Consider the following 21,618-nt stretch of genomic DNA (forward strand, 5'->3'; position numbering starts at 1 on the left):
CACCAAGTTCTCTCCTGCCTCAGGACCTTTGCACTTGATGTTCTCTCTGCCAAGGATGCTCTTCCCAGCATGACAGGCTCCTGTAGTCCCAGCTACTCAGAAGACTGAGGTGGCAGGACTGTTTGAGGCCAGGAATTCAAGTTCGGGCTGGGCAACACAGCAAGACCCTGCCTTTAAAAGAAAAAAAAATGCTCTTCCCAGACTTTACCCATGGCGGTGCCTCCTGTTATTTAGATCTTTGCACAGACAGGCCTCCTTCTCTCACCACCAGTCAAGGAGCCCTAGCTGTCACTTCACCTGCTAATTTTCTTCCTAGCACTTACTGCTCTAAAATTATCTTCGTCATGTATCTAAGCATTTGTTTGCTGTCTGTCTCTTCCCACCAGGATGCCAGCTCCATGACAGCAGGGACCGCATTGTCTCTGCTCATTCCTCAAGACTCAGCAAGGTGCCAGGTGCCCAGTAAATGAAGTTTACATGAAACCAATAGAGTTTTGAAATCGAAAATATTTCTCAAACTGTAAAGAAGTGGGCACAGGTGAGGGTTAAAGGAGTGAGGGTGGGGGCCTGGCCTGACGCTGGAAGCTCCAGAACGCAGGGCTCTAGAGTCCTCCCGGGCCTCACCGGGATCCCACCGCAGAGGGCCCCTCCCGCAGGCCGGCGGGAGGGCGGGCGGGGGCCGCGCAGTGGGGCGCGCGGACCGCCAGGGGGTGCTGTCGGGGCGCGCACGGCCCACCTGGCGCCCGGGGCCGCGAGCGAGCGCAGCCAGGCCGCCCGGGAACTTTTTTCCTCGCGCTCTCGCTCTCCTTCTCCCCCCGCGCGTCGCCCGCCCGCCCGTCCGCCCGCCCGTCCGTCCGCTCTTCCTGTGCGGAGGGGATCGCATTTCCCCGCGGCACCCGCGGACACCAGGCAGGCCCGGCCGGGTGCGCGGCCAGGGCCAGGTCCCCGCGCCGCCCGCTCCCCGCGCCCCCGGGCGCCGCCCCCGCCCGCGGCTGGGCTCCGAGAGACTAGTGGGAGAGCGAGTGCGGCGAAGGCGAGAGGCGAGCCGAGCAGGCCGCCCAGCCCGCGGCCCGAGCGCCGGCGCGAGGAGGGGGCGCCGCGGCCCACCCTCCTTCCTGCCTGGCCGCGGGCCGGCCGGGCCGCCGCGCCCAGACCCCCATGGCCACCCAGGCCTCCGGGCCGCGAAGTCGCAGCGCCAGACCCAGGGCCCCCGAGTGAGCGCGGGCGCCGAGGTGAGCAGGGAGCGCCGGGGCGCGGGGGGCTCAGTGGACGCTGCCCCGGGGCTGGGGCGGCGCGAGGCGTTGGGATCCTGGGCCGGGTGAGGAGCCGAGGCGGGTTCGGGGACCGAGAGCGCGCGCTGGGTGGAGATGTGGGGTCCGCGGGGTCCTTGCTTTGTGTGGTGTGGGGGGTGCGCGAGGTCACCGGATGGACGTCTGGGGAGCTGCAGGGTGGGGGCGCCCTGCGCCGCGGCTGAGGGTCTTCTGGTGGATGTGCGGCCGGCTGAGGTCGGGTTGGGGCATGGCGCGAGGGGCGAGTGTGGCAAGGGTTCTGCGTGCGCCGAGGCGCGGAGCGTTTGCGGAGCGTGGGGTGGCGACGTGGGGAACATTCGCGCGGCGCCGGGGGCGGAGGGGAGCTTTGTGAGTGCGTCCGAGGTGGGGGGCGGGGAGCTGACTTCCCCATGCGTGACCGGGGCCCGGCGTGGCCGTCGCGTAGGAGTCAGGGCCCGCAGGGGCGGCGAAGGCCGTGCGTGGCGAGATGGGGTGCGCGGGCTCTCTGCGGTGTCCCCACCCGGGCAGCGGCGCCGGGGCCTGTGCGCAGGCCCCGAGGCCGGGCAGGAAGCGGCCCCCGCGACTTGGGGAGCTCTGTAGCGGCCCGGCCCGGGACGCACGGGCCCTTCGGGGATGACGTCACGGGCGGGGGCCCCGGACACGCGAGCCTGGCACCCCACAGACAGCGGCGCAGCCCGCCGCCCGGCCGCTCTTTTCGAGGTCGGCCCCCCCCCTCCCGCGCCTTGAAGGCAGGGAACCCGGGAGGAGGACATAGGGACCGAGTGCGGCGGGGACAGGGGGTGGCAGGACGCGAGGGTGACATTTGGAGCCTGGTCGCTCCAGGGGCCTCCGTGGTGGGGCAGAGGGGAAGCGAAACACCAGCCAGGCCCTAGGCCGTCGCGGCCACAGCTTCCTGGGGCGCCCGTTTTCCCGGCGAGCAGTTTTCCTTCTTGGGACTCTTGGTCGTTATCCAGTCCACGCAGGGGCCGGAGTGCGGGCTGCAGCGGTGCCCTCCTGCGCGGAGCCCGGGCTGGCGGGGGCGCGGCGGGCCTTGGGCTCTGAATGGATGGGAGCGAGTGTAACAATGCGCCGGTGGGGGCTGGGGGAGGGGAGGCCGCGCGCCTGAATGGCGGAGCCGGCCGGGCGCTGCTCCGTGCGCCGCACTCTCTCCCGCGCCGCCTTGCTCGCGGTTTCGGCGGGCCCGGATTCAGGGACCCACTCGGGACCTGCACGGTTCCTCCCACCAATATTGCCCCCCCGCCTCCCCTTTATGTCTTTTCCAACGCAGTAGTGTGTTGAGAATTCAAGGGCATTACATCTGGTTGCAATCCAGTTTCATGCCGCTGCCGGGCTGTTAAGACCTCGCGCTGACGTCAGAGCAGGGGAATTACTTCTTTTTATTTTATCTTTTTTTAGTTGTCTGCTGCCCTGGGAGGAGAGGCGGGGGTGGGTTAGGCGAGCTCTGATGTGGAGGCGCCAGCGTCATGGGAGCCCCGAGCTGGGGGCTCTGCTTCTCTTCCTGCCACTGCCCCCCTCCGTTGTCCATACAAACCTCGTTCTGCTCAGGGTCAGGCCCACCCCAGGTGGGGGGCAGCCCTCACTGCAGACTGAGTGGCGGCCCCTCCCTGCTGACCACACAGCTGGGTTTTCAGAGGCTTCCCTGGGACGTGGCCCTCGGGATCTGGAAGCTGGAAAGGAATCTTCTAGTTTCCCACCCCTCCCCCTCTTGACAGGCAAGCCAGTAGGAGCAAGGAGAAGTGGCCTTTTGCGTGACATAGAAGTGGACACAGTCATTCTGATCTCAGGGCAGGCTCAGCCCTATAACTCTGGCAAAAGCTCTCACAAGCAAAAGACTTGGAGAGGAGGAGAATGTATCAAGGCGAGATCCAGGCCCTAGAAGCCAACTGTGGAGTGGGCAAAATAGGACCTTTCCACCAACCTAGCATCCCTCTGGCTTCTGTGGAGATAAAGGGAACTCAGGGGTACTGGAGCTGCCTTTCTCTTCCACTAGACTGTGGTACTTTTGTAGGCAGGGACCCTGTCTTACTCTGTTTATTTTTTTTACTCTGTTTATTTTTGAGGCAGGGTCTTGCTGTGTGGCCCAGGCTGGAGTGCCTTGGCACAAACACAGCTCACTTCAGCCTCAACCTCCGGGGCTCAAGCGATCCTCCAGCCTCAGTCTCCTGAGTAGCTGGGATCATAGGCCCCCGATACCACACCTAGCTAATTTTTAATTTTTTTTTTTTTTTTTTTTTTTCCCTAGAGACAGGGGTCTTGCCATGGCTGGTCTTGAAGTCCTGGGCTCAAGCGATCCTCCCTCTTTGGCCTCCCAAAGTGCTGGGATTACAGGAGTGAGTCACTGCACCCAACCTTACTCCTCTTTAGACTCCCAAGCTTAGACCAATGGCTTTCAAACTCTTGCCCGTGACATATAGTAAGAAATACATTGTAGGTAACTACACAGGTCACACTGTATATAGCTGAAACAAAAGTTTACTGAAATAACTCCCTTACTGTCTGCTGGTCTGTGATACTTTTTGTTCTAGTGTTATTTGATTTTTTTAAAATTACTGATTGCTACCCACAAAATTAATTTTGCAATCCACTGATGGGTCATACCCAGAATTTGAAAGAAACAGGCCTAGGAAATGAATTTGCCATCTATTCATGCAACAAATGTTCATTGCAACCCTAATAATTCCTGCCATTTTAAACTACTCAAGTAACACTTGGATACTTGGGTGAAAAATGCAAATAAGCCAGAAATATATGTAGTAAAAGTAAAAGTTCCCTTGGCACCCTCCCTGCAGGTAACCCCAGTTAACAGTTTGAACGGGTCCTTCCAGACTTTGTTACATATATACATATATATATATATCACATATATATATATGTATCACATATACCAATCCATGCATAGTTTTCTTTTTCCCCAAGTGAGGACACACTGACTATGGGCTCTTACTCGGCAGCTTCCTTTTTTCTCTGTTTGTCTTGGAGAGGCTGGTTGTGTGGCGAAGTCCTTCAGGGCAAGTTCTGGGTTGACTCCTGGCTCCACCACATACTGAACAGGCCGTTTACCGCTCTGTGCCTCAGTGTCCCCATCTTTACAATCAGAATAACAGCACAGACCTCACGGGACTGAAGTGAAGATGCAGTGAGTTAATCCATATGAAGTTTAGAGCAGTGCTTATGCCAGTAAATGCTGATTGTTGCTGTCATTATTGTATTATTATTGCTATTCTATCTCTATGGCAGCCCATGTTTGAAATGCATTGCTTTTAACAGCTGCCTGTGGCCATGGCATGGGTGTCTTTTTCCTCCCCTATCCAATGTGTGGCTCCACAGGGAGGGAGGAGGTGCAACAGCAATGGTGTGCACAGAGCAGTGTCTCTGTGGGAGAGGCACCTGGGTGCTGGGCCCAAGGGAACAGGGATTTTCCAAGGACCCACTATTTCCAAAGTTCTGTGCTTAATGTCAGGGTCCAAGCAGGAAGCATCCCTGCACTTGACCACAAGAAGGTCACAGCCCAGTGGGTGATTGGGACCCAGCTCATAGCCAAGGCCTTGACCAGAGCTGGGGGCTCCCTGGAGGAGGGGCCTTTGAGCAGGTGCTTCAGGCACGGCGAGGTAAGAATGAGAGGGGCATTCCTGGCAGAGGGAACACAGTGAGCAGAGCAAGTCTTTGGAGGCTGGAAGGGATGTGGCCTGTGTGCTGTGGCCAAGAGGGGAGGACTTGGCTCAGAAAGAATGGTGGCGGAAGAGGGATGGGCTGTTGCTGGGACCTCCTCACTGGTCTCCCTGCCTCCATCCTGTCCCCTCCCAGGTGCTGGCCAGCAGCACTGTCAGTGATCATTCTAAACCCAGCAGATAACCTCCAGTGGTTCCTGCTGCCTTCTGAATAAAGGTCCCATCTGTAGTTCTTCCCACGCTGCCCAGGGCCATTTCTGGTGTCCTCTGTCTGCCCTGTCCTCATTCAGTCCTGTCCCCTCCAGTCATAGCCAGCACCTCCTTGTTAAGATGTAGCCATGTGCATCGCTGCCTCTGTGCATTGGGCTGGGCTGTTCCTTCCACCTGGGATGCCCTTCACCTTCCTCCCTGCTGCCCCAGACCAAAACAGACGTCCTGTCTCCTCCTCCTCTGACCTCCGAGGCAGTATGAGTCATCTCCCTTTGTCTATACTCGTGGCGTAGCGTTTATCACGGAATTATCGGCAGTTCTGCCAGTGTCTGTCCTCCCCATGAGGCTGGAGCATCGAGGCCTGAAAGCACGTCTCCTTGCTCTCTCCGGCCCAGCGCCAAGGGCGAGGCCTAGAACACAGGACGCTCAGAAATGCTTCCTGGCAGGAGGGCCAGGTGAGGTAGAGAGGGTGAGAGCCCCGACATTGTCTTCCGTGGGCCCCTTTGATCTTTAGCAAGGGCATGCTCAGGTCTGTGTGGATCTTGTGCTGTCAGACTTTAGATGAGTGGGGTGAGGGGCTTGGTAGGGTTGGGGGGAGCAGGGGGGGTGGCGGGCAGCTTCCCCAGGCTGCTTCCTGAGAGGGCTGGGAGAAACTGGCTCGTCCTGTTCCCCAGTGATTGAGGCAGAGCTGTGCCCTGTTCCTGGTGGGTCACTGGGGATCTGAGATTGGAATGTGACACCAGGGAGGGGGAGGCAGGGTGGGAGGCAGGGCTGGAGGCTGCCTGCAGGCTGGGGCTTGGCTGGCAAAGGACAGATTTTGCTCCACTGGTTCTTGAACCCATGTGAAGAGAGTGTGTGTGTGTGTGTGTGTGTGTGTGTGTGGTGTGGGGGGACAGAGCCGGGGAAGGGAGAGATGGGGAAGAGAAAAACATGAGGGCAGAGAGGTGGAGTGGGGGTGGGGGATCTGGGGAGTGGTGAGCAGGGACAGGGAGAGATGGAACTGGGGGGATGACAAGGAGTGAGGGGGAAGTTCCCGCTGCTGCTGTTGCTGGAGAGTATGAAGAGTGTGCTTAGGGCCAGGAAGGAAAGCAGCCAGGCGCATCGGCTCCCACCATCGTCAGCCATGCCTTCCTTGTCTGTCCAGCAGACAACCCGAAGTGTTCTCTTGCTCGGCTCCATGCTGGCACGGCCCCAGACAGGAGCAAGCTTGTGGTCCAGGCTTTGAGGCCCTTGAAGTCTAGGGGCCAGATGGACGATGAGCATCCGGTTTTTTTTGTTTGTTTTTTGTTTGAGATGGAGTCTCGCTGTGTTGTCCAGGCTGGAGTGCAGTGGCACAATCTCAGTTTACTGCAGACTCCGCCTCCCAGGTTCAAGCAATTCTCTGGCTTAGCCTCCCGAGTAGCTGAGATTACAGGCACCTGCCACCACGCCCAGCTAATTGAGCATCCACTTTCTGCACAAAGTGATCAGGCTTGGGGAAAGAAGGTGCCCAGGATGCTGTGCAGAGGCAGGAGGGAAGGGTGGAGCAGGCGAGCATGGGGTTGGGGGCAGGGAACCCATTAGGCACTATGGTGGGGAGCCAGGACTGCTGGGGAATCTTCCTTTCCTCTCTGGCCTCAGTCTCATCTATAAATGGGGGGAGGGTGGACTGCTCTTGGACTGATGGTCTGTGGACCCAAGTCACCCACTCCTTGGGCGTGAGAAACCAGGGACCCCGTGGAGACAGCTGATAGAACAGGGGCAGCGGGCATGCTCAGAGCGTCTACAGGCCCATGGTCAGGGGGCTTAAGGGAGAACATGCAGAATCCAGTGGAGCTTGGGTTCGCCTCCTAGAGTTCCCTTCTTGGAGACTGCTCATCTGGAAGGAGAGGTAGGGTCAGGGTAGGGGAAAGCACTGGATTCAGAATCAGGAAAAGCATTTGAGTTTTAACTGAAGCATCCCTTGGGCAAGTCACTTTCCCTCTGTGAGGGTTAGTTTCCTCTTCTGTCAAAAATGTGAACGGGCTTTGTTGTAAGCATTAAAGGTGAGCTGCGGGCACCGTGGCTCACACTTGTAATCCCAACCCTTTGGGAGGCCAAGGCAGGCAGATCAGTTGAGGTCAGGAGTTTGAGACTAGCCTGGCCAACATGGCAAAACCCCATCTCTACTAAAAACACAAAAATTAGCCAGGTGTGGTGGCCCATGCCTGTAATTCCAGCTACTTGGGAGGCTGAGGCACAAGAATCACTTGAACCCAGGAGGCGGAGATTGCAGTGAGCCAAGATAGCACCACTGCACTCCAGCCTGGGTGAAGGAGACTCTGTCTCAAAAAAAAAAAAAAAAAAAAAAAGTGAGTGTTGCTGTGTTTTGTGATCTGGAAAGCAAGGAGGTCCTATAGCTTAGGGCCATAAACACAGGCTTTGGGGTCACACTAGCCTGGGTTCAAATCCAGGTACCAGCTGCTCACTGTCAGGCTCCATTTCCCTCCCCTTTAAAATGGGGGTAATAGGCAGGGCGTGGTGGCTCATGTCTATAATCCCAGCAGTTTGGGAGGCAGAGACGGGTGGATCACTTGAGGTCAGGAGTTCGAGACCAGCCTGGCCAACATGGTAAAACCCATCTCTACTAAAAATACAAAAATTAGTCGGGCGTAGTGTCACCTGCCTGTAATCCCAGCTACTTGGGAGGCTGAGGCAAGAGGATGATTTGAACACAGGGGGTGGAAATTGCAGTGAGCCAAGATTGTGCTACTGCACTCCAGCCTGGGTGACAGAGCAAGATTCAGTCTCAAAAAATAATAATAATAATAATAAATAAAATGGGGATAGTAACAAGCTCCTCCTGGTTGCTGGTGCACAGTTCCTCAGCTGGGCCATCACTGCTGGACTGTTAGGCAGTTGTTTTTTGTTTTGTTTGTTCGTTTTTTGAGATGGAATCTCGCTCTGTCACCCAGGCTGGAGTTCAGTGGTGTGATCTCAGCTCACTGCAACCTCCGCCTCCCGGGTTCAAGTGATTGATTCTCCTGCCTCAGCCTCACAAGCTGGGACTACAGGCATCTGCCACCATGCCCGGTTAATTTTTGTATTTTTAGTAGAGACGGGGTTTCACCATGTTGGCCAGGCCGGTCTCAAACTCCTGACTTCATGATCTGCCTGCCTCGGCCTCCCAAAGTGCTAGAATTACAGGTGTGAGCCACCACACCCTGCCTTGGGCAGTTATTTTCATTGCTAAAGTGCTTTGTATGTAGAAGAGATCGCTGTTGTTGTTGTTATTATTATTTTGAGCTGGAGTCTTGCTCTGTTGCCCAGACTGGAGTGCAGTGGCTCAACCTCGGCTCACTGCAACCTCTGCTTCCTGAGTTCAAGCAAGTCTCCTGCCTCAACCTCCGTAGTAGCTGGGATTACAGGCACGCACCACCATGCCTGGCTAATTTTTTTTTATTTTTAGTAGAGACGGGGTTTCACCATGTTGGCCAGGCTGGTCTCGAACTCCTGACCTCAGGTGATTCACCCGCCTCGGCCTCCCAAAGTGCTGGGATTACAGGCATGAGCTACCACGTCCGGCCAATTATTATTCTTTTTCCATTCATGCCAGGTCACATCTAAACCTTACCTGTAATATAATTGGCCAAAATGAGGAGTTTGGTGCTTGTTTCTTTTCTAGCCAGGTCAAGGCAGATGGATTGAGTGGGTCTTTTTACACATGGGGCAGGTGAGAATTAATAGTTTTCTGGCGAGAGTTTCTGTATGTAAAGGGACTTTGCTCCAGTGGTGTAGGTGGACCCCAGGAAAGCATCCAGCAACTTGTGACTTCAGTAGCAGTATAACCACAAACTCTCATTCATTCATTCAGTCATTCATTCATTTGTAAATCATGTGTGGAACACCAGGATACTGAGAAAGCAGCCATGAATGAGATGCAGCTCTAATGCAGCATAGTGGATATGCATACGTATTTTGGACTTTGCCTGGGTTCAGATCCAGGGTCTACCACTTGTGAAGTTAGCCAAGTTATTTATCTCCTTTACTTGGCTCCATCATCTGTAAAATGTTGGAATTGATAGAATCTACCTCATAGGGTGGTTATTTGTTCAAGTCCAGCATCAGGTACATAGAAAGTGCCAGAGCATGGCCTTTCCTCCATTGTTGCTTTTATTCCTGCCCTGAAGGATCTCATGGACCAGCTTGGTGCTGGAGGATGTCACCCTGGCCAGGCTTCTCTGTGAGGGTTGGCATCCAGAAAGGGGTGCCAAAGCTCCCCAACTCCTTGAATCAGACCCTTCTATAGCAATCTAGAGCTGCTTCTCTGCTTGGCTGCTGGGGCCTGATGCTGGGGAAGTCCTGTGAGGCCTTATTCACCTGGGAAAGTCCGCCTCTGTCTGGCACCAGGTGTCCTTGATTTTAGAAGGAATTTCAGTCCAGGCCAGGCGCCATGGCTCACTCCTGTAATCCCAGCACTTTGGGAGGCCAAAGCGGGTGGATCACCTGAGTCCAGGAGTTCGAGACCAGCTTGGCCAAACATGGTGAAACCCTGTCTCTACTAAAAATACAAAAAGATAGCTGGGTGTGGTGGTGGGCCTGTAATCCCAGCTACTCAGGAGGCTGAGGCATCAGAATTGCCTGAACCTGGGAGGCAGAGGTGGCAGTGAGCCAAGGTGATCGTACCACTGTACTCCAGCCTGGGCGACAGAGTGAGACCTTGTCTCAAAAAAAAAAAAAAAAAGGAATTTCAGTTTCAAGTATGAAAGCAAAAAGTGTTTCCTAATTGAGTACTCCTCACCAGCTGGAGGCAGCAGGACTGCCTGCCTCTGTGTGGACCTTAGGCAGGTCCCTCAAGCTCCCTGAGCCCATTTCCTCCTTCATCAAAAAGGGAAAGTAACAGTACCTATTTCATAGTTTTGTTGTTAAGAGGATCAAATGAGATAGGGCCTCTAAAGCACTTAGCCAGTCCTGGGCACAGAATAGTGTGCTTAGTAAATACTGTGCCTATTAGTGATCATCAGAATTCTCAGACGATGTAAAGTAAAAACCACCTGAAAGATTTCTTAGGAGCTACAGCTTCATAGAGATGTGAAGTTGTAAACCTCCCACCAGCCCAAGTGGACAAAAAATTGTTACAGCAGCTGGAGAGACGGGAGGCCCAGAGAAGCTTAACTCCTGTAGCAAAGCCACCCAGCATTCTGGCTTGGGATGGGCAGGGCTGGGGAACCAGAGCTGGCTTTCAGTCTGCTGCTCTCTGGTGCTTTGATAGTGATTCTTTCAGCAAACAGCTAGGGGCAAACAGCATTGATACACAGCGGAGGTCACATGGGCCTGTCTTCTGGAAGCTTCTGTTCTGATAGGAAAAGTAGAATTTCTACATGATTATGATAAGAGGTAAAATAAAATCACATGTTCTGTTAGAAGGGTAAAGTCGTGTATTCATTCAAGGGGGCTTTGTGCCAGGTTGTGGAGCAGTGGGTCTCATTTGGGGGTGATCTTGTGTCTCAGGGGACACTGGGCCATGTCAGGAGACATTTTTGGTGGTTTCAGCTAGGGAGGTGCTGCTGGCATCTAGTGGGTAAAGGCCAGGGATGCTGCTAAACATCCGACTGCACACAGCAGCCCCTGGAACCACACCATCAGCTGGCCCCTGATGTCTGTGTGCTGAGGGTTGAGATGAGATCCCTGCCTTGAGAAGCAGCAGTGGCCAAGCAGATGGAGCCCCTGTCCGTTTGAAGCATAGAACATGGTAGGTGAGCAGACATTAAGAAATGATTGCCTAGGTATGGATTTATTTGTAATGTGAGCTATGAAGGAAAAGGTAGCAGGAGGAAAGAGGGATGTGGGCCTTTCCACTCCCTCAAGGGAGGGCCTTTGGGGAGGTATTTCCAGCCGAGGGCACAGCCCAGGCAAAGGCTCAGAGGCAGAAAATGCAAGGGTGTATTGTGGGTGAGGAGGCCACCAGGTACCTGGCGTGTGCCTGGGGAGAAGTCAGAAAAAGAGCTGGCCTCGGGGGACCCAGGAAGTGGCTTCCAGAGGTGGGGAGAAGGCAAAGGAGAGGACTAAACCCTTTAGTCTGGTTTGAGGGAACTCCAACCCTCAGCATGTTGTTCTCTGGGGGATCGAGCAGGGCCACGTGGGCGGTGGGAGCACCCTAGCCCCAGGTGCTACCCTCCAGCCTGGGGCCCAGCCTTGTCCTTTTCTGTTGTTTGCAGCCTTCTGATAGGTGGGAAAGAGAAGCAGGAAAAAAGAGAGAGAGCAGAGGAAAAACAATATTTTCATTTCAAACACAGATAGGGGTGGGGGAGGCGGGAAGGAATCTGGTTTATGTTACCTTTGAGACAAGCACAGAAAATCCCCACCGTGGCCCAAAATAGCACTAAAACAGACGTTTTGCCAAATCAGACTTAATTGAGTGGCTCTCTTCTTGACTCCAGCGGGATGTGGACGGGGCTGGCTTTGTTCCCTTGGGGTGACACTATCCTCTGGGGCCACTGCCCTGGCTAATTAAACTGAGAGGACCTGGTCTCCCAGGCAGGACAGGAGCCTGGGGAGCTGAACTTGACAGCCCTTGGCCTCTGCCTGAGAGGGCCAGAAATGGTTACAGGGGTTGGGAAGGTGGGGGTTCCTGACAGGAGGGCCAACTGAGTGAAGGCATTGGTGGGAGAGGCCTGGTTCCTGTAATACGTGAATATCTGTCTCTTTGGATGCTGAAAGGGATCAGGAGAAAAGCCAGCACTGAGTGCCTACTATTGTGCCAGGCATTAGGTGGTCCTCGCTAAGTCTTATTAACTGCCCTATATCCATTATCAAGGAAACTGAAGCACAGAGAGGTTAAGTGATCTGCCTGAAGTCACAAAGCAACCAAGTGGCAGAGCTAGGATTAGAAATCATATCCGCAGGCTCCAAAGCCAGGCCCTGCCTGCTGCTTACCCCCTTCCCCATGTTAGTCACTCATCCATTCGGGAGCTAATTCCTGGCTATGAAATAATACTGTGACCTTGTGGGAAGTGAAGGCTTGTAGTCAGACAGCCATGAGCTTGGCTTCTGACCAGAGTAGTTTTTCTTTTCATGGCTTTCTCCCTCAGAGTCTCCTCTTTCCTCATCTATCAAGTGGGCATAATCATGCCTTTATCCTGGAGTTGCTGTAAGGGTTAAACTCAGCATAGAAGGGGATGAAAGGGGAAGGAGGAGGTCCCTGGGCCACCCAACTTGGCAGGGTGCAATAAAAGAGTCCTGGGTAGAGGGAGCCAGGCAAGATTGCAATATCTCTGTGCCTATCAGTGTTGGGTTTCTTTATTTGAAAGGGGAGAGAGGGCAGACTGCTCTGCAGGTAGAAAAGGTGGTGTGGAATGCAGGTATTTATTTTTCTCTGCCTGTGAAAGCCCCGTTTTTGCTCAGGCTGTGTAGGGCTTTCCGATGCTGCCGTGGGTGCGCACATCTGCACACTCTGGGGTGCCTGCCATGCAGAGGCGTCTGCCCAGGGTGGGCACTGAGGGCATCCACCATGTGATGCCCCCATGCAGCCGGTAAGCTGTCATCACAGCACCTGGGGTACCTGGGAGTCCCCAGAAAGAGTGAGGATGGGTGAGGGCCATGAAACAAGGGCATCATTCCTCCACCTCCTCTGATCAGGCCCTCCTGGTCCCATTCATATCCTTATCTCCTGGCAGCCAGTGGGTTGCTGGGAAGGCAGGGGCAGCCTTCCTGATTGACAAACAAAACAAGCTTGCTCACAAAAGGAGAGGGGAGGCTGGCTGGGCCTCTCCAGTTCCCCTCCCCCTGCCCCAGGCATCTTTCCTGCTCCACCCAACTGGCACCCTACATTCTAAGATGCTGCTTGGGGGCTCCAAAGCCATTGTCGATGGTCAGGTCACCCAGGCTAGGAGCCCCTTGCACCGGGGAGGTGGATTCAAGGAGTGATGGGGTTGCCATGAGGCGGGGCTTGCTGCAATGGCCGCCCCTCCTTCCCTTCAGCTGGCTGGGCAGGCAGCTTGGAGAGGAAGCCAGGCGGCAGGTAGCTGAGAAAGACATCGGATCCAGGGGGAGCAGCAGAGAAAGCAAACAAACAGGGCTTTGTGTGGCTGCAGATTGGCGGCTCAGAAGGGAAGCCAGGCCTGTGGTAGGGGGAAGGGAGAGGAAGGAACGGGAGACCAGGCCATTGCTTTGGGCCGGAGATCGGCGGCTGGACCAGCCCGGGCTGGGCGGCCGGGAAGTAGGGAGTGCTACTCCGTGTGGACAGGCATCTGGAGTCACAGCCTGGCGGAGTCCCAGCTCTGCCACTTCGCTCCTTAACAGATCTGGGCATGTTTGCCCACCTAATCTGGGCAGTCATTCACACGTAGGACTCGCTCGCGTAGGAGGAGAGTCACCTGTCCTGGCCCAGTCAGTGTCTGCTCTCATCCTACCCTTGTCCCGTCACTGCTGGGAGGACACAGAATCAAAGGGATTCAGGGTCTCCTGGGAGGGCAGAGACTTCTGCTTAGATCTGTGGGCACTTTGGAGGCTTTGACCGGGGAGGCAGCCGTGCTGAGGGGAAACGGGTTCTCTGCCCAATAACGGATGCCTGAGGTGTAGGTGGGCAGAGGCTGGCATCAGGCCCCTAAGCCAGAGAAACCAAACTGCACCCTCCTCGTCGCGGTGGGGACGCACGAGGTGCGGGGAGGAACATAGCCAGGAAGACGGGCCTTTCTGTGGGGAGGGAGGGGCATCTTTTCTGGGGTGTGTGTCACATTCTGGATCCCAGCGAAGGCAGCCCCCAACCTGGCCCACCTCTCAGGGAGCTGGGAGGGCCCGGGCCTCGAGGAAAGGCATAGGTAGGAACTGTCAGGCCAGATGCCCGGGCAGCTCCACGCTCGCCTCCGAGGCCATTTCCTTTCCTCTCCCCGACCTCGAGAAGGGGAGGCGAGAGGGCAAATGCCCGCGCTTCCTGCTGGTCCCGCCCCTCCCCGCCCGCGGCGCCCACCATCTTGGCTGTGCCGGAGCCTTCTCCGCAGCGGCGTCCCACAGGCCGCGGTAGGGGCCCGCGACGCCGACGCCGGGGGGTGGTCCCGGGAGCTTCGGGGCGCAGAGGCCAGGCGGGGGGCGGGGCGGGGCGGGCCGCTCGCGTCGCCATAGCAGCGCCTGGCCCGGCATGCTTCGCGGGGCGGGGCGGGGCGGGGTGCCGAGGCCCCGCCCCCTGATGGAGCCCGGGTCTTTTTCCCGGAACGCCGGGGCTTGCAGTCCCAGTGCTGCGGCCGGCGCTTGCGGGTCACCGGGCCAGGCGGCGCACATCTCTGAGCCTCGCTCTCCCACTCCCTGGATGTTTGGGGAGAATGAAAGAGATCCTGTGCGTGTTAGCCTCGGGACGGGCTCTGCTCACCGAGCCTGGCAACCCCACGGCAGGGTCCTCGGGAAGCCGCTTCCGGGGGCCAGGATAATGGGGAGACTGGACTCCTACCGCTCCTGCCGCTTGGGGGCTATTGAAAGTGTAGGCCAGGCGGCGCCTCACCTGCAGTGTCTGGGTCTCGAACTCTTCTCCAGGACTGCCCATGGGTCAGTCAGGACCTACCCTTTGCCCTAGGGTCGGAGAAAGGAGGGGCCCGGGAATGCACACCTCACACGGTCCAGGCCTGGACCCTGCAGCCCCGGCCGGCCTCCCTCCAGCCCAGGAGCACGGGCCTCCCCTAGTTGGCAGTTGTTGGACTGTCTGGCCGGGAGGCACATTCCTACCTTCTGAGCTCGGGCACCCCGCCTGCCCTGGGGCAGCCTCTTCCAGAACTTTACTGCCAACCCAGCCCTGCCCTTCTGCCAAAACTGCCCTGTCCCCACCCGGCCTTCTCGTGCCCTAAGTCCCTAGTTACTCACTCCACAGCCACAGCTGCCTTCTTTCCCCTAGTCTCTCCTTTTTTTTTTTTTTTTGAGCCAGAGTCTCCCTCTGTCGCCCAGGCTGTAGTGCGGTGTCGTAATCTCCGCTCACTGCAACCTCTGCTTCCCTAGTTCAAGCGATTCTCCTGCCTCAGCCTCACGAGTAGCTGAGATTACAGGCACTCACCACGGCTAATTTTTTTGTATTTTTAGTAGAGACGAGGTTTCACCATGTTGGCCAGGCTGGTTCCAAACTCCTGATCTCAAGTGATCCTCCCATCTTCGCCTCCCTAAGTACTGGGATTACAGATGTGAGCCACCATGCCCGGCCTCCCCTAGTCTCTTAAGAAGCACCCTCTGTCACCTCCTACCTGTACTGAACAGGCAGCTAAATTGAATGTTGGCCTTTGGGTCTCCAAAGGGAGGCTGTGTGCTGGTTGAGAGGCTGTCCTTGTGCCTTTCTCCCTCCTCATCCAGGGCACATGCACAAAGAGGCTGAGAATGGGCTACAGTTGCAGCAGAAGAGACTCAGGGTTGCCATTGAAAAGAACTTCCCAGTCCTGAGCATTTTGTTCTTAATGAAATTGTCAGATTATTGATATATTGGTTGTAGAAATATCCAAAAATACAGGAAAAAAGTAAAAAGTACTTTATAATCCCACCAGCAGAATGTAACTACTGTCAACATAACTTTCTGTAGATGTATGATAAACCACTTATGATACATCTATGGAGTCATGCTATATATTTGGTTTTGTAAGGCACTTGGTGGTTTTAATAGCTTTTTTCTCACTATAAAAGGAGGACAGGCTTATTATAGACTTTTGGAAAATATGACAAATTAAAAAAAAAATTCACCCATACTCTCAGTCTCCAAAGGCAGCCACAGTTGTCTTCCCTCAACCCCCCACCACCCGTTCACAGGGTTTTTCGCTTTGTGTTTTTTGTCTGTTTAGGTATGCCATCATTACTCCTGTATATACCAGTTGATATTTCGCTTTTCTCACTTAATGCTATTTAAGATCCTCCTGAACCACGTTCTTGGGAGAACTTCCGAGATGAGGCAGACATTTCTGGGGGTGATTTGTTGGACTGGCTGTTCACTTTCTGAGTTTGTCTTCTCCCTACCTGTAGTCCCCCCCCAGAGTCCTTCCCCATTGCCACTAAACAATAATATGCAGCTTGGGTCAGGGGGTCCTGCTTGCTGGGGGCCCAGGAGGCTGCCTAGTGTGAACAGGGACATGCAAGACTTATGGCCCGATGCTGAGATCTGGGTTCCAGTAGGAAGGGGCTTTACTCTGGCCCAGATATGCCAGGTTTCAGGGAGGTCTCAGACCTTGGCCTCATCCTCATTCAGGGCCTCCTTTGCCTGGGCACACTCAGACCTGAGGCCCCTTGTCGATCATGTGACCCGCCTTCTGCTTTGACTTCCTAGGAGTTGGTTTCTGTTGCCCTTGGCTCCTCAGCCCCTCTTCTCCAGCCTCTCTCTGGAGGCATGCAGGCCTGGCACCAGCACAGCCTCCCTCTGCCCAGCTGCCCCTCAGCCCTAGCTACGAGCTGCCCTTGCCCCCACCCATCCTTACGGCCAGGCCTGTCTCTCCTCCCCCATTCCAGAACAGTTCAATTCTAACACATCCAAGCCCTGCGTGAAACAGGCCTTGGGAAATCACAGTTGCCAGGGATGGATTGGCATTTAAAAGGCATCCAAGGCTTCGGGAAACAAACTGAAGAGACAAGAGGATGCAGGGCCCTGTCTCAGAGCAGCAGCTGGATTTATTGGATGGAAAAATCACAGAATGCCCCTTTCCTCGGGAATAACAGCCCTGGCCGAGGGGCAGCGGGTGTGGCACGGGCACTCCATGCCCTGCCTGGCCACCACCTGCCGTCACCGCTGTGTCCTCTCAGAAATGAAAACATGAGGGAGGGACATTGTCAGCCTGCAGCCAATGGCCCTGTAAATTCTATTCTCTTAACAGGTTTATTCAGTTATAAAATATTTAAGATCTGTTTCACTTTACCTGTATCCAGGAGGCAGCCTGTTTGGGGCCGAGATTGATGTGCTGAACATGATTTATTTATCTGAATTTGCCCTTGTGGTCTGGACATTACCTGGGTGTGGAATTTAACCAAGTGACAAGATAGGTTTGTGTGTGTTCTTGAGCTTGGGTGTGTGTGTGTGTGTGAAAAAGTGAGTTTGTGTTTGTGTACACGGTGGGGGGTTGCTGTCAGGTGGCTTAGGTGTCTGTGTTTGTGACTGGGACCAACATGTGGTTGTGTGTGTGTGTGAGTTGGGGAAATGAGCTGAGGGTATGGGTACTCAAACACCAGGCAGAATTCACAGCAGGTCACACGTTCTTTGTGTGCTGGGGGCACCTCTGTGTGTGGCCGAGTAGCTTTCTGTGTGCATGTCCCGTGGTGTGAGGCCTGGTTCTCTCTCACCCACTTTTCATCATTGGTTTCTCTCTCACCCACTTTTCATCATTGGTGGGGCACTGTGCACTGACTGAGTTGCTGGGGCATCTGCTTTTCCATCCGGCCCTGAGTGAGCACTGACAACACCTGACTGTCTTCCAGCAGAACTGGGCCTTCCTGCCCTGCAGCCCAGAGACTAGAGGGAATTTGGTGATGAAGGTGGTCCAGACCCACGGCCATAGCCCTAATGCAAAGCATGGCTCCTACTCCAGTGCTCTGCTCTGGGGTGACCCTGCCCCTCCCTGGGCTTGTTTCCTCTTCTGCTGCACAGAGGGCAGGCGCCCGGGTCCCTGTGGCTGCTCTCACACACGGGCTTCTGGGTGGCTCATGGCAGGCTTAGAGTATTGGGCTGGGGTTTGTCTCCTGCCACTCGAGTTGAGTCCCACCAGGACTCAAGAACACCAAGGAATGATGGGAAAATCCCCGCTGTGGGGCCCAACTCTGGATTCTGGGCATTGTCTCTGTCCCCTGTCTAGGCCCAGCCCTGGTCCAGTGGTCAGGAAAGTGGCAGGCAACCCTATTAACAGCCCTCCGTCCTCCCCTCCCCCGACGCCCCTTTGTATTGAATGTGTCTGTCACTACTTTCCTAATGAGGCTGCTGAGGGCCCCCGTGAGGCAGATACCTTTGCAGACCGCAGGTGAGGGGGTGGGCCAGCCTCAGGGTCAGGCCAGGAAGGGGAGCTGAGCCCTTCCTCTGCCTGCACCCCCGAGGCCAGCTCAGCTGTGAAGTCATTGAGGCCCCTCTCAGCCCCTGAGCCAGCTGTGAGCAGGCACGAGAGCTTGAGGAGGTAGGAAAGCTCATCCCAGGCACGGAGTTTTCTTTGGCGCTGTGACTCTGTAGTAATAATATTTCCACCTGGTCGACATCTATGTTTGGAGGCCTACTGTGTGCCAGGCACTGAGATCAGCCACGATCTGGATAGACACACAAAATCCCTGCCCTTGAGGGAGGTGTGGCCAGAGGAAGAACGATATTAATCAAATAATCACGTGATTTGAGTCATGCATTCATGCATGGGAATGCAGGCTGATCACAAGCCAAGACAGAGGCCAGGCAGAGCTTCTCTGATGGAGACAGGGAGTCCTGTGCCTAGACTGGGGGCTGATCCAGGCACTGGGTAAACGCTCAGCAGGGATTGAAGGAATCAGGAGACCCAGATTCTTGCTGTGTGGCCTCAGGCAACTGCCCACCTTCTCTGAGCTCCTAGGGGCTGGCATCTTCCTTCTGGCTCCCATCACCTCTGAGTGGGAACTCCGGCAGTATGTGTCTCCTCTTCTGTGCTTTTTGCGCTCCCTGCCAGGGCCCTCAAGACATCTGTCGGCAACATCCTTGACTTTGGAATGCTGGAGGCACTGCCCCAGGGGATGCCTGGAGCCAAGCACAGCACCGCTGCCTCAGGCCCCACCTGCCAGTTCCTCTGAGCCCTTTTGCTCTCACAGAGCCACCTCCTGGACCGAAGAAAGCCTGGAAGACATGAAATTGAAGAATTAGTCCCCTATTTCCCCCCAGAATTGTAGAGAAAAGCATTTATTCATGAATTCACTCGTTCATTTGCTTGACTAGTGTTTCCTGAACACCTAGTAATTGCTGGGCGCATTGCACTCCATGTTGAACTGAGATGGCAAAGTGGTGGTCCTCCTGCTATGTCCTGCCCACAGACCTGTTTTGAAAGCCCATCCATTGTCGGGGGCGGGGGGAGAGGGGGAATCAAATCAATTGCCAGTGAGTAATCGTTGCGTGACTTCATTTCCGATTTCCAGTTTACATTTCTTCTGTATTATTCTACCCTGCTTCCTCCGACCACAGTTGGTGGCGCTGGCTACTGTCTGCCAGGTAGGATGGCCCACCCAGCCCACCAGCTGGTCCCATCCCCCACCACCCCACCCCACCCCGTGCCTCTCCTGGCCATGTCACACATGTTAATGTGGCTTCCTAGTTATGAGCCCAGCCTCAGGAGCCAGACTGCCCAGGTTCAAAGCTCATTGTGGCTTTGGGAACTCGGGTGTCCCCCTCCAAGCCTCAGATTCCTCTTGTGTCAAATGGGATCACAAGTGCAAGTACCCACTACTCCTGGGGCTGTTGGGGAGATTAAGTGAGAGAATTTATGCTAAATCCTTAAAACTCACATAAGCCTTGGCTGCTATCGTTGTTGAATAAATGAACCACTTGCAGGCTCAGACCGGGGCTGTGTCACATGGCACCTCCAGGCCTCAGTTTCCTCAGCTGCTGCTTTAGGAAAGCACATCTCTAGGTTGGGCCTCCTCCCTCGCCCTTCAAAGACCTATTCTTGGGGCCTGGGCCCTGTGAAACCTCCGGCTCTCGGACGCAGCCTGGAGCCCCAGAGACTAGGTAAGGCCCCGCGGCCCCGCCTCCTGTCGCCCGGCCCCAGGTGGGACTGCCCCGGCGGGCCTCGGGCCGCGGGCTAGAGGCGCGGCTCCCGGCTCGGGGCTCCAGCGGCCGCGCCCCGCCGCCCCTCGGCGCTCGCGCGCAGCCCCTGCGGGGGTGGCCGCCATCAAAGCGTCTTCTCGTTCTTATGCTAATAAGCCCCATTAAAGCTTAATGGCTGCGATCGCGCGGGTTTAATTGCACCTGCCCGGGCCGGAGGCGCGGCGGGCCGCGGAAGCAGCTGCGCGCCGGCCGGGACGGCCTTAATTACCTGGAAAACGACGCCCGGCGGGGAGGGAGGGGAAGGGAGGGAAGAGGAGAGCGGCGGGGCCTCTGCGAGGCTGGGCCTCCTCCGCCGAGGCCGTAGTCCGGCCCCGCTCGTCCTCGGGGCGCGGCCCTGCGCGGGAGAGGCTGGCGTGGCGAGTTCATTTCATTAATTTATCGCCCTGCCTCGGCGGAGACCCGCTTGCCCGCGTCCCAGAGTTCAACCGCGCCGGCCTCGTGCTCCCCCGCGCCGTCCCTCCGGCCATCTTGGTCTTGGCATTCAAGGCCCTTCGGGACCTGCTGCTGCCACTGACCCAGTGCCACCCTCCTCTGCACGAACAATAATAATGGTGGTTGCACACTACATGCCAGTAGTGCGCATAGAGGGTTGAATGTGACCTCGCAGAGACCCCAGCTGCCTCATCTCGGCCTTACCCCGTTCGTTTTTAGAAGCTGGTACCGCTACCTGCAACAAACATCCCTCTCCTCCCTCTCTCATCCTCCCTGAAACCCCACCTCTGCCCCTCCAACAAGATGAGCTTCTGTCCTCCTGGGATGGGGATGGGGATGGGTCTGGGCCCTTTGTTCAGGGGTAGGCTAGCCCGTGGTGAAGGTTGTGTGGGTGTGTTCTCCCTCCGGACTGACATTTCACTGAGGCCAGTCTGTCTGACTGCCTTATCGCTGCATTCCCCTGCCATCTCCCTGGGGATGGCCCTGGGGTTGTGGGAGCTGCAGTGCTGCCCTGAGCCTTCTGCCTAGACAAGGGGCTGTGAGACTGATGGGAACTCAGGAAAACCTTGAGACCTACTGGTATTCTCTGTGGGACTTCCCTGTGCTCCTCCCCACCCCATCAAGTGATCTTGGGATAGGCGCCTGCCACTCCTCCTCTCTCCCTCATTCCCTCCTCTCACTCTTCTCTTTTTGCAGAGGGAAGGAAAACAGGGAAGAGGGAGTAGGCAGACTGCTCATGCAGTTTTTAAATGGTCCCCTTTCCTTCCCCTCTCTCTTCCATGTCCCCGTGTACCCAGCCCTTCTTTTTTCTTTCTTTGTAGACAGTGTCTTGCTCTGTTGCCCAGGCTGGAGTGCAGTGATGCGATCATGGCTTACTGTAGCCCTCAACCCCTGGGCTCAAACAACCCTCCCACCTCAGCCTCCCAAGTAGCTGAGACTGCAGGTGTGCATCACCATGCCTGGTAGCCCCTCCTTTCTGCCCTTTCCAGCCCCATCCCTCCTCCCTCTGTGTGCCTCAGAGACCAAAGCCTAAAGCATTGCACAATGCCCACTGGGAGGCCACCCAGCCCTGGTCTTGCCTGTGTCAGGCGATGCTGAGAGCACAGAGGGGAGTCAGACTTGGGCTCTGCCCTCCAAGGACTCCAGTCTGGGGGAGGCAGCTCTCAAAAGGAATACTTGTCCTCTAATGGAAAAAGGACCAGTTTAAAGGAAGCAGAGAACAGTCTTTGAGCTCAAACTGGGAATTCTAAGCTCAGCCTAGAAGGAAGGATAAGTGTGAGCTGATTGGCAG

The 21,618-nt window shown here is 55.9% G+C and overlaps 1 protein-coding gene across 3 annotated transcripts in view; it reads left to right on the forward strand.

Moving 5' to 3' along the window:
- The first annotated feature begins 834 nt into the window (after positions 1–834).
- RAI1 (retinoic acid induced 1) overlaps positions 835–21,618 on the forward strand; it is a 129,298-nt gene continuing 108,514 nt past the window's right edge. The window contains exon 1 of one of the 3 annotated variants that reach the window (XM_008010538.3): positions 835–1,232. The gene's annotated coding sequence lies outside the window, so the exon portion shown is untranslated. Of the gene's footprint in view, positions 1,233–4,167; positions 5,623–21,618 lie in introns of those variants that run through there. The other 2 variants (XM_008010536.3, XM_073004725.1) reach the window with 2 other exon arrangements.

The sequence above is a fragment of the Chlorocebus sabaeus genome, chromosome 16 (assembly GCF_047675955.1).
Source record: "Chlorocebus sabaeus isolate Y175 chromosome 16, mChlSab1.0.hap1, whole genome shotgun sequence".
Lineage (NCBI taxonomy): Eukaryota > Metazoa > Chordata > Mammalia > Primates > Cercopithecidae > Chlorocebus > Chlorocebus sabaeus.